Here is a 10,895-nt window from a genome sequence, read left to right as displayed (position 1 = left end):
AAATTTTATTTTGAATCCTCTGTAAATGATTATTCCTGGCGTTGCAGCAAATAACCCATATTGACACAGTATATGTAAAACATGTGGGCCTAAAATTAGTTTGTAAATCAAAAAATATTTTATGATTTTGATTTTCTATGAATATTCACTTACTATTTTTGTACCTTTTGCTTGCATACCTTCTGTGTGATTTTGATAGTTAATTCATTCATGCTATACATAAGTCCTAAATCTTGGACTTTGCTAGACCAAATAATTGAACCCGTTCATAGCGACAGCATGTCTGTTAGAAGAATTCAAATAAAACACTCGGATGATGTAGGAGAAAATGAGTTTTGGTAGGCTTCGGAGAAAATTGTTCATTTTTGGAAGTCAGTAGAAAAGTATTCAAACTTTCTATAATCCAAGTATGTTTAGATAATTTAATAGTCTTAGTTTGATCATTGACAACTACAATGACTCATTCCAGAGGTTAAATGTCAAACGTGTTACAGCAGAGTTCTAGTGCGATTATTTTTCTTCAGCTCTGTCTAATAGTTTGTTGTTTTAATTCAACTAATAACAGAGTTAAAGCATAGTTACTAATACTAAATGATAAAATTTCGATCAGTCGTAGAATAAGTTACTGCAACTAGCGCTATAACTCTGTTATTAGTGCAATAGAAACAACAATTAGGCAGAGTTGTAAAAACCTTCGCTCTAGATGTCCTACACATATTACTTTTGAAATTTAACCTCTGGAATAAGTTATCGACAAACTACTAAATTATCGAAACTATATTACTAAATGATCGAAAACAGCCTTGCTATAATACCTAACAAATTACACGAAGGTAAACAACGATTTCGATTTTCTGATATGTTATCATTACGATATAAAGTACGCAATATAGAGCTCAAGAATGCTGATTTTGGTAAACCAGCCTTGTCACGCGCAGGAATCAATATACGGGCAACGCCTAACAATATACTCTTTGTCATCAACTGTGTTTGTTACTGACAAACGCACTAGCGACAAACTTTTATCCGAACCGAATACAATATGACAAGAATCATTTGCCTTGCATGTCTTTATTTTCCGAGAATCGATGCTAATTTTGTAATCATTGTTCGATTCTCGAATATTTCCATAAAGCAGAAACTATGAAAGTATAAACCGAAATTTGCTCAAAAATATTGCAAAATAACGGGTTGAAAAGCAAAAAAATTGTCTTCTTTTTGTTGCTGACAAATTTTTCGGATCTTTGTCATTATTATCTCTGACAAAAACAAAGCTTTGTCGTTGGTCTGCCTTTGTCGTTTGTTTCGCACGCGCATTCCAGAAAAATTGATTCCTGGTCAGCGTTATCTATCAGATTTTGTGCTTGAATCGTTTACCTGTAAAGAGTGATCGTGATACAAATTTTTATACTATGCCTGAAACTCGATTTGTGCAATTGCACAACCTCATCACATTTTCCGGGCACTTAACCTCATCCGATTTGCTTTAACAAATTGCATCCGGCAGCAATTATACAAATGTGAATTTTCAATTCAATCTATCTTTATTTACGAGATCTTCGACCCTAGGCTTCATATCTGGTATAAATAAATGTGAAAAATAAGTCTTTTTCACCAATTGTTATTTTAGACTTTTCATATATGTTTATCAACTATTTTGAACGAGCGAGAAAGGCATCATCACCGCTAGGTGGATTAATCAGGTTTTTAATTTCATTTTGCAAATCTCGCCAAATAACTTTCAACGCGGGATCGCGAGTTCTTTGGTATTGCTCTCTTCTCACATTTTTAAGACGGATCAGTAGCTGAAGATCGTCGTCAATAATAATGGAGTTGAATTTAACTTACATTTCGGAATTGTAATGCCTATGGCTTCGACAATTAAATTGTCAAAGATACGAGAGCATTATCAATATCACTTTTGGTATCGAGAGGAATATCAACATCAAAATTCCTATCGATATACGTTTTGAAATCCCAATCAGCTCCATGATAATTAAAAGTAGAGCTGATTGGATTATAAATGGCTTCTTGTGAGATTTCAAACGTCACAGGAAGGTGATTGAGTCAAAGTCAGCATGAGTTACCAATTGGCCACACAGCTGACTTGAACCGTTAAAACTAAATCAATTGTAGAAGGATTTCGACTGGAAGAAAAAAGGCCATTGGGATATTGAATAGTATAATATCCCGCAGAACAATCTTCAAATAAAAATTTACCATTGGAATTGCTTTGAGCTTTATTCCATGAACGGTGTTTGGCATTGAAGTCATCAATTACGAAGAATTTTGATTTGTTTGAGTCAGAATTTGAAGATCAGCTTTCAAACTCTTTTGCTGCCCATTGCATTGAAAAGGCAAATAGGCTGCAATGAAGGAAAATTGACCAAAATTTGTTTCAACAGAAACTCCCAAGGTTTCAAAAACTTTGGTTTCAAACGAAGAAAATAATTTATGTTTGATACGTCTATTAATGACAATGGCGACCACAGGCGCTGTCAAGACGATCATTTGTCAGATAAAATAATTTGGATCTCTTTTAATGGAGAGTCCTGGCTTTAAATAAGTTTCTGTTATAATGGCAATATGACATTATGAACTGTTAGGAAGTTGAATAATCAATCTTCCTTACCCTTGAAAGAGCGAGCATTCCAATTTAGAACTTTCACACAATTATTTGGATCCATTGAAACGGAGTCCGATAACAATTTTTGTATATACTTTATACCAACCTGAACAGCTTCAGGAATGGTAGCAACATTGCATCAATCATGTGATGCAATTGTTCAGTTGGGTCGAAGCAGTCATGCTACCTGAATCGGCAACATGACCATTATTTTCCTTGGGACATAGGCAACCTCATTTTGAGAAGAGAAATTTTGTCTACCAGCAGCGATGTTTGCATACGTGGGCATTCGAAAATTTGAATTTACTGAAGTGCTTGCTACCCGTTGACGAGCGGCAAAATTTGTTTGTGAATTGTGGTGGGTATGAATTGCTCGACGGTAACCGGTTTCGAAATTTGAGCGTTTGAAAATTCTACCCGTCGAATCTGGATCCGATTGAATTTCCTGTAATCAATTTTGCACGGAATTAAACTTTTTGCGTGAAGGGCATTCCCAGAAATTGGATTTATGATTGCCCCACAATTTGCACATTTAAATTTATCGGAATCTTTCTCTCACAGGACATGCGTCCTTGGCGTGAGAGGTTCCACCCAAATCATGCATTTAGCATCCATGTGACAATGTTTGGTTCCATGACCCACTTTTGGCACTTACGGCACTGTGGTGTTTTGAATTTCCCCAGGCCTGCGGAAATGTTCCCGTAACACGGACATGCGACATAATACAGGCCTTTTCCAAACTTTTTCATATTATTTAGTTCACTTTTGTTAAAATGAACAAATAAAATTGAGAAATGCCCTCTGGAAGTACCAGAGTGGGATTTTTTTCATCTTAATTACTTGGACTGGTGAAATCCAAGTAATTGAGAAATTTCAATTTAATCTCATCCAGTGATTTGTCATCACTGGGGAGACTTTCAAGACGACTTTGAACAATCGCTCAGTTTTGTCGTCGTATTGAAAAATTTATGGCGCTTCTCAGTTAAATAGTGAAGAAGACGTTTGCGATCGTCACGATCCGGCAAACGCGGCAGTCAACTTCCTAGCAATCTGAAATGAAACCTTGATCCCCTGAAGGTTATTCAAAATCTCATTCCGGAAGCCAGAAACTCGGCAACAGATTGGCGGAATCTCTTTGTTTTTTCATGAATCGAATCACCTGGGCTAGAGGTACATCTGATTTGCTCAATTTCATCATTAATCAAATCGAACTGATTGCTCAGTTCGATTGAGAAGAACTATTTCGATATTAGAGTTAGAAGGAATATCTGAATTTCCAGCTTCCTTCTATTTTTTCCGCGCTTTGGCAGGACGGTTTTGAAACCTTGTTTCTTTGAAGAAAGTGGAGAATCAGAGACTTCTTCCTCTTGGTTTTATTAATGCTCATGGCTGAGCGTGGAGACGTGACCTTCTAAGAGGTTTTTTCCCAGAACGGTGTCCCCGCAGGATTACCACCGCTTCGGAATTTTACTTCCGCAAACCCAACGTAAAACGAAGGCACGGGTCCTTGCAAATATCGTAACGGGAACAGTGGGCAAATAGCGCTAAGAAGCCCGTTGAAATTAAAATAGCTTCGGGTAGTATTAAAACTTCCTTCCGCAAAGAGAGAAAGAACCGCACAGCACGAAAGCACGATGCGGTCTGATCTAATTCCACTAATAAACCTAATCAACAGCTTTAAGATACGCAAAAAAACCGGCGTTTCTATAAGGAGGTCCGAAAGAAACGAGTCTCAAATAGGTAGTAACACTTTTTTCTACTATTATAAACATAAATAAAACATGGTGGTGGGTGGCCCAATTATTACTTCCGGTCTTTTACTATAATTAGTATAGTAATAGTCACATTCGTTCTACATATTACTAATATGGGGTAAGCGGTCAATTGTTATAGAATTTAAAAGAAAACGAATGCTAAGACCAAGTGCCACTGGATGACTCCAAACGGGTCAGTATAATGTGGGTAGTCGGGTTAATAAATTAGCTAATAGTATAACTTATTTTGCCACGCAAATTTCAGTATAATTTGTTTCTACGAATCAAATTCTTAGAAGTTAGGTTTCAGCATTACTTAGCGCAAGAGAGGGTTTAAACTCTGCGTTAAACTGATTTTCTCGCCGATTTGGGCGTTATCATGAGTGAAGCACCATGGAACACATTGTTTAACGCGAAAAGGAGGAAAAATGCAGAAAATATCACTTACCTCTCGGAAGCCTCATTATGTTTAGGTTATGTATCATCTATTCTTGTTTAAATGCAGGTCTTCCGCAAATGCCGAAGCTGCAATCAACCAACACAATCTCACTTAAATTGTTTACGTGGCTATACAGTCATATTCACCAAGATTTTAGTAAAAGTTACGTGAATTTTAGGTGAGCATTATTACGTCACGAATCGTCGTTTGTTCAAGACAGACGAGTTACGTGATTTTTCACGTGAATATGACGTGATGATTTTTTAGAGTGCGGGTTTGATCAAAAGTGTAAGATTTAGGGTCTGTCTCATTTGGATAATTAAACTGAAATTAAACTTAAAAGTGACATTTCAATAATTATTGAAAAACCTGCTCACAGAGAGATTACTTTGACAGATATCGAATCATTTTGCATCGATGTTTTATTAGTTAGCACCAGATTCTATGACCGGGTTATTTGCCAATTTCGAACTGTCACTTTTGTTTAATTCTCCAAATGAGACAGACCTAGGCTTTGGTCCGATTCGCGAATTAAAATCAAATTCAACTTGAGTGACAGTTCAGAAATTATGAAATCCTGCTCATAAGAATGGCTGGTGCTACCCAGCAAGAACAACAAAACATCTATCAAAAATGATCTAACATCTGTCAAAAGTAAGCTTGTTTGCAGGCAGGGTTATTTGGAAATTATTGAACTGTCATTTTAAGTTTAATTTGATTTTAATTCGCGAATCGGACCAAAGCCTTAGTGTAATTAGTTTATTTATTTTATTTTTAGGCATCAAACGTTAGGAGCATGTTTTCAGCGTTGCACAACCCAGGAGAGGGTGTAAGCTCACAACGGTATAGTGTAGCCGTCCTCGATTGGGGTCCTCTGGGTCGCATGTAGTGGCTGTTCTCGGGGCAGTTATGTGTTGAAAGCGGTTTCGGGGCAGTTAGGATTGAGGTTTAATATAAACAGATGTAGGATTGAACAAAGTTATAACTTTCAGGGTTCATATTGTGGAGACTATTGACAGCCAAAGCGTTGAGGATAAGCTTTTAGTTAGGAACTGAATTAATATGGACAATATATGAACAATAATATATATTTCATTCATTTTCATTTTGCAGCGTTTGGTAATGAGAGCGCAAGTCAATCCAAAGCCGATAATAGAGGGGTAATGGCAGAAGAGTCCGTGCAGACCACTTGAACGCCATGGGTAGGATAAGGATGGGGTGAAGTGAGGTTCGGATTTGGAATCGACTGACATAATGCAAAATGTAATTGAATGCAACGTCAATGATCAAAGGCTAAAATGATAATTTCAAGATTTCTAGTACAACGTTTTTCTAGTTATTTGCTAATGTTAAAATGCAATGTCTTTTTTTGCCTTAGAAGGATCTGAGTGGTTTGAAATGCCACTTAGTCATATAGTACAATTATAAGTTATTTTATGTGTTAGCTTTTGTGACCACATTGAAATATAAAAATATTGCGTATTAGTGTTCTATTTTTTTAACTTTTATTTATGCAGAATGAAAATTGACTTTGTTTGCTCTGAGTGTAGGTTATGCATTCGTCAAATCACTTTGTTTACCTAAGTCATTGTTTCGTCAATGTTTTTAAGCTGTGTCGACACTACAAACTCTATGTAAGTTGTACCATGTAAAAGTGAAACTAAAGAACTTAGTTTGTTCCATTATATTTTTTTGTTGCCTATAGCTTTAAACTGTTCTAACAAGTAGTTTTATCGTTGATTAATTAAGGTGATTATCTATTAAGTTCTAATCAAGGTCAGGTATAGGATTCACTTTTCGGTGGCAAGCTAAAGCTTCATCGCCTATTGCCTCATCTGTTTGTAAAAATTATCGAGAATGAAGCCGTTATAAGATTGTTCATATACCATCATTATAATGTGTGGTATTTTTATTATTGCTCTTCGAAGTGAGGCAAACAAAATAAAACTGGCACCACGTTCCTAGTTTTGAAAAAAACTTCTACCAGTGAATCCAGCAGTCGATTCCCCACGAATATCTTGAATACTTTGTTTTTCAATAAATGCCTAGCTAGCTAAATGTAAGCGTATACGACTCAGCGTCAAGGGAACGCATAAGAAAAGTATTGTAGAAAGAAGAGAACTCACATCATTATCACTGATGAAAAGGCCTCTGCTTGACTGCACTACCATTCAAGGCTCCAAGACACGATGTCCGTTGGATCACATGCAAATGCCGTAAATTAGTGCGTCAATGCCAAATATGTAACGCGGCACCAAACAAAATAGTCAAATGTGATACCACCACGACAGGATATGTCTTGGTTGCCATCTCAGTGCTAATGGCGTAAGCGACCCACCGCGGCAAGGTAACATATCCGAGGGAAGGATGCACAAAATATATTTGGAATAGAAGCTATATACAGTTATTTCTTTTAAGTATTGAGGATATGTTTTTGTTAAGTTAAATATCAGATATGCATGTATGATAACCATTAATAAGGCAGAATTATTAGAACTGTATTTTCGTCTTTGTAGTGAGATTAATTACTTACTAATGTTTTGAGCCGGCGAGTGAAAGGCTCAATTTTGATCTACCTCTTCCAGACGACCAATGATGAAGAAAATCTCATAGTTCCGGTATCAGAAGTGGTATTCATATTCATAACAACCACGTCAATACAGGAAGTCTGTGTTCACAACGAGATAACTTCAAGGACAATCCAAATCCTCTGTTAATTGCAGATAAGTATTGCGTTTATATTTTAATTACACTGAGCTCGTTCTAATCTGACGTGGAACATACACCATATATTTAGATACATCGTGAATAATCAATATCATTAGTAAATTTAAATATTCCGTAGATTAGAAAAGCAAGTGATAAATTCTTATTTTATGGCAACATATCAAAACGAAACGGGACCCTTCGAGCCTTAAGTAAGATCTCGGTCCGGTTGCATCTAAGGAGATCTTAGTGTGAGTGCACACCGGACGTGTTGCCCGGTAGACGTATCGCTCAGTATTTAAATACAACGCAGATAGGCTATGGTTAGAGGGTGCGTTGATATTACAAGATATTACAAGATATTACTAGATTATTATAAACATAAATAAAAAATCCTATTTAATTATATGTCGAAATAACAGTTTAATTTACCTGATTTGACGCTTTAATTTTGAAAATAGCTTAACTGCGCACAATATGGTACACTCGCGGTACACAAATTGTAGAAATCCAAATTTTCGAATAATAGTCATTGCACCCATTGAACAATCACCAACAAGATTTCATTTCATGTCAGTTTTATCAAAAAAATGTTGTGACCTACTCACCGCAGCTTATGAAGCTTTCTCATCAAAACGACGTACATACCGATGCTCCATTTCAACCACTGCAACGATTATTGAAGGATGCTTTTCTTTCAGCACACCAAACTTCTGGTCATGTATACGGTCCAACTTTATTTTTTATTCTAGCTCAGCATTCATCCAGGCTTCAACGGTTCACTTAAATTTCCTGGTTTTTCTTCTTCCCTTCTTACCAGACGGATCATCATCATCGTCATCAATTCCGGCGCCAGATTTTGTTTTCGCCTGATGATCCCACTCGGCCTTCAACTCCTGCAGCATTGACGGCGTCAGCAAACCCTGGGCCAACAGTCGCTCGGTAAGTCCCCGAGGCACGTTTTCGCGATAGTATTGCTCTTCTTCTGTCGCATCACGAACGAGTCCTCGTCCGGGGTGTTGGTGGACACAGCCGTTTCCGAGTTCTTCAAGTTTGGTGATTCGGAACACACCCTGCTGGATAATGTCGTCCAGTTCTCTTTGGATGTCGCGCAGTTTTTTCCAGGAACAGATCCGGGAAACGATAGCTCAACCACAGATACAGATCCAGAACGTCGAAGACGGCTTCCAAATGGACGAGGCATATCGTCCGAGGAGGGAATGGCCAGCCACACTGGTGCACAGCCAATCAAGGTTATTGGCCTGTTTTGCTGTAGCGTCTGGCGTACTTCAAGAACATGGAGCATACGAATGGCATTTGGCGGTTGATCGGAGCACAGCAGAAGATGATAGAGGCGAAGAGGAAGTGGACGTGTTGAATGGTTTCAGCTAGAATTTGAAATCGTCCGTATTGACATAAAATAGAGGGAGTCGTCTCGTGCTGAGCGATATGAAAATTTCCATCAGATTGCTTAGGGTAGATTTGGGAGATGGTAGGCGTAAAGTCAATCATATCTGCTGTGGATGAAGACCGGCTTGCGTCAAAGGTTCAGGTGTTTGACTCAAAATGTTCCTCAAAGTTGGAAGATCCTCCGGTTTGTACGTTGTCACGAATCCTTCCTCCCATTCATGCCATATCGACCGGTCTACGGCGATTTGTAACGCTTGCGACACTGAAATTGTATCCCTTCTTTCCCCTTTCTGGTTTACATTTGGTTTGATGATCGAGTAAAAATCACCCTTCGAATGCTTAAGTTTAGGCCCATGCCGATGGGTCGGTTGCCACCAAAACTTTACAACTATTCTCCGGATCATGAATTTCGCTGCCTGTGCCAGTTTCGTCCCTGGAGGTAAACCGCCGTAGATAACAGCCACTTCTTTACGCTTCGATTTCTCTGGACACCGAGTAGATATCGTTTTGCTGAAGCATACGATACAGTCCCCGGCATGACGTTGTCCAGCGTCTGGAGGGCTTGATCTTCTATGGCAAAGCTGTCAGTCGTTTGTAGTTTCGAACTTCTATTGCCTCATTGTGGTATCGCACATTTTCTGCAAAAGATCTATCGTTCCTGGCTCACCGCACACGTGAATTTCTCGGCCATGAGACAAAAGAGCACGCGTCCATGCCCAACCTCGACCAACGTCCTTCAGCAGTTGAATTTCGTCGATTACAGCGACTTCATCTACGATAAAAATGAAAAAAAGTGGTTATTGTCTTTCTCTTGAACACTGTTCACATACCGAAGTGGGGTCTTATTTCATACTTGCTATGTATTATTGAATTTTAGCAATTGTACACCTAATAAATCTTTTATTTTCTTACATTTGATATGATACCTTGCTTCGTGAGTTAAGTAAAATATAGAATTAATTGTCCTTGATGTCCGATACTTACATGGCGTGGTGATTGACGTCATCTCCACTGTACACGCGACATGCTTAGAAGGATTCCTGTTGGATCTGCGAATTTTCTCTCCTCCCGTTACCAAATCGCAAGGCGTTCCACGTTGATTACTTTTGTTGTAGACCCTCACTGGCCAGCAGTTTCAGCGGTCCGCAATAGACACCCGATTTGGCGGATAAAACCGTTCCATCGCATGGTAAGTTTTCCGAATTCGTAGGTCCCGAATGGAATATTATTCTCCATTGATTCCCGCGCACTTGGGTACCAATTTGCCGGTTGCCGCAAATCAGAAATTTTCTTTAAATCGTCCATGCATTCCAAGTGGGGAAAAATTTGCTTCACATGCCGGAGAAAGTACGGGAAAATATCATCCACATGCCCGGCACCCTGCAGAATGTCCAGCACAACATGTAAATCCGCTGGCAAGGCATCCGTTTCCATACAATACCTTCGAAACTGGTGAACGCCGCTGCTGCAATGAGTCGATTCCATTTTCCAAACATAAGAACCGGATTTCCTTCCGGTTACTGAACTTCAAAATAACTTTCAGCATTTCTCGCCTTATCCAGTGTGCCCGGTCAGCTCAGCGCCCACATTGATGTCATCCGGGTTGGGCGGATTGGTACGAGTAAACAAGCGTCCACTGCTCTTTCTTGCCGCGTGACGCTACCCACAACGGAACTACGGTGGGACGACTTTGAAGAAGCCGGGTCGAGTTCAGAATCGCAAAACCACGAAGCGACAAGCGCTGGCTGAATTTGATCATATTTGGCAACACAACCAAAATAATCACATCACAGAAACTCCTGTAAATTGGCTACCTCTTTGTGCTAAATTTAAGCACGATTTTATATATACGACTAATTTGTTTGAACTTGCTCAATTAGCTGTTCCGAAAAACGAAAACACATCAGAAACCGTTCTGATTACGCGACCAACGAATTCACCGACTGGAACGGCGCACGTA

General features: G+C 38.7%; 1 pseudogene; it reads right to left on the bottom strand.

The window, feature by feature from the left end:
* Positions 1 to 8,247: 8,247 nt before the first annotated feature.
* On the bottom strand, positions 8,248 to 10,695 carry LOC134205578 (ATP-dependent RNA helicase SUV3 homolog, mitochondrial-like; annotated as a pseudogene).
* Positions 10,696 to 10,895: the final 200 nt, after the last annotated feature.

The sequence above is a fragment of the Armigeres subalbatus genome, chromosome 1 (genome assembly GCF_024139115.2).
Source record: "Armigeres subalbatus isolate Guangzhou_Male chromosome 1, GZ_Asu_2, whole genome shotgun sequence".
Lineage (NCBI taxonomy): Eukaryota > Metazoa > Arthropoda > Insecta > Diptera > Culicidae > Armigeres > Armigeres subalbatus.
The sequence above is the reverse complement of the archived record's forward strand: the minus strand, read 5'-3'. Positions and strand labels throughout refer to the sequence as shown.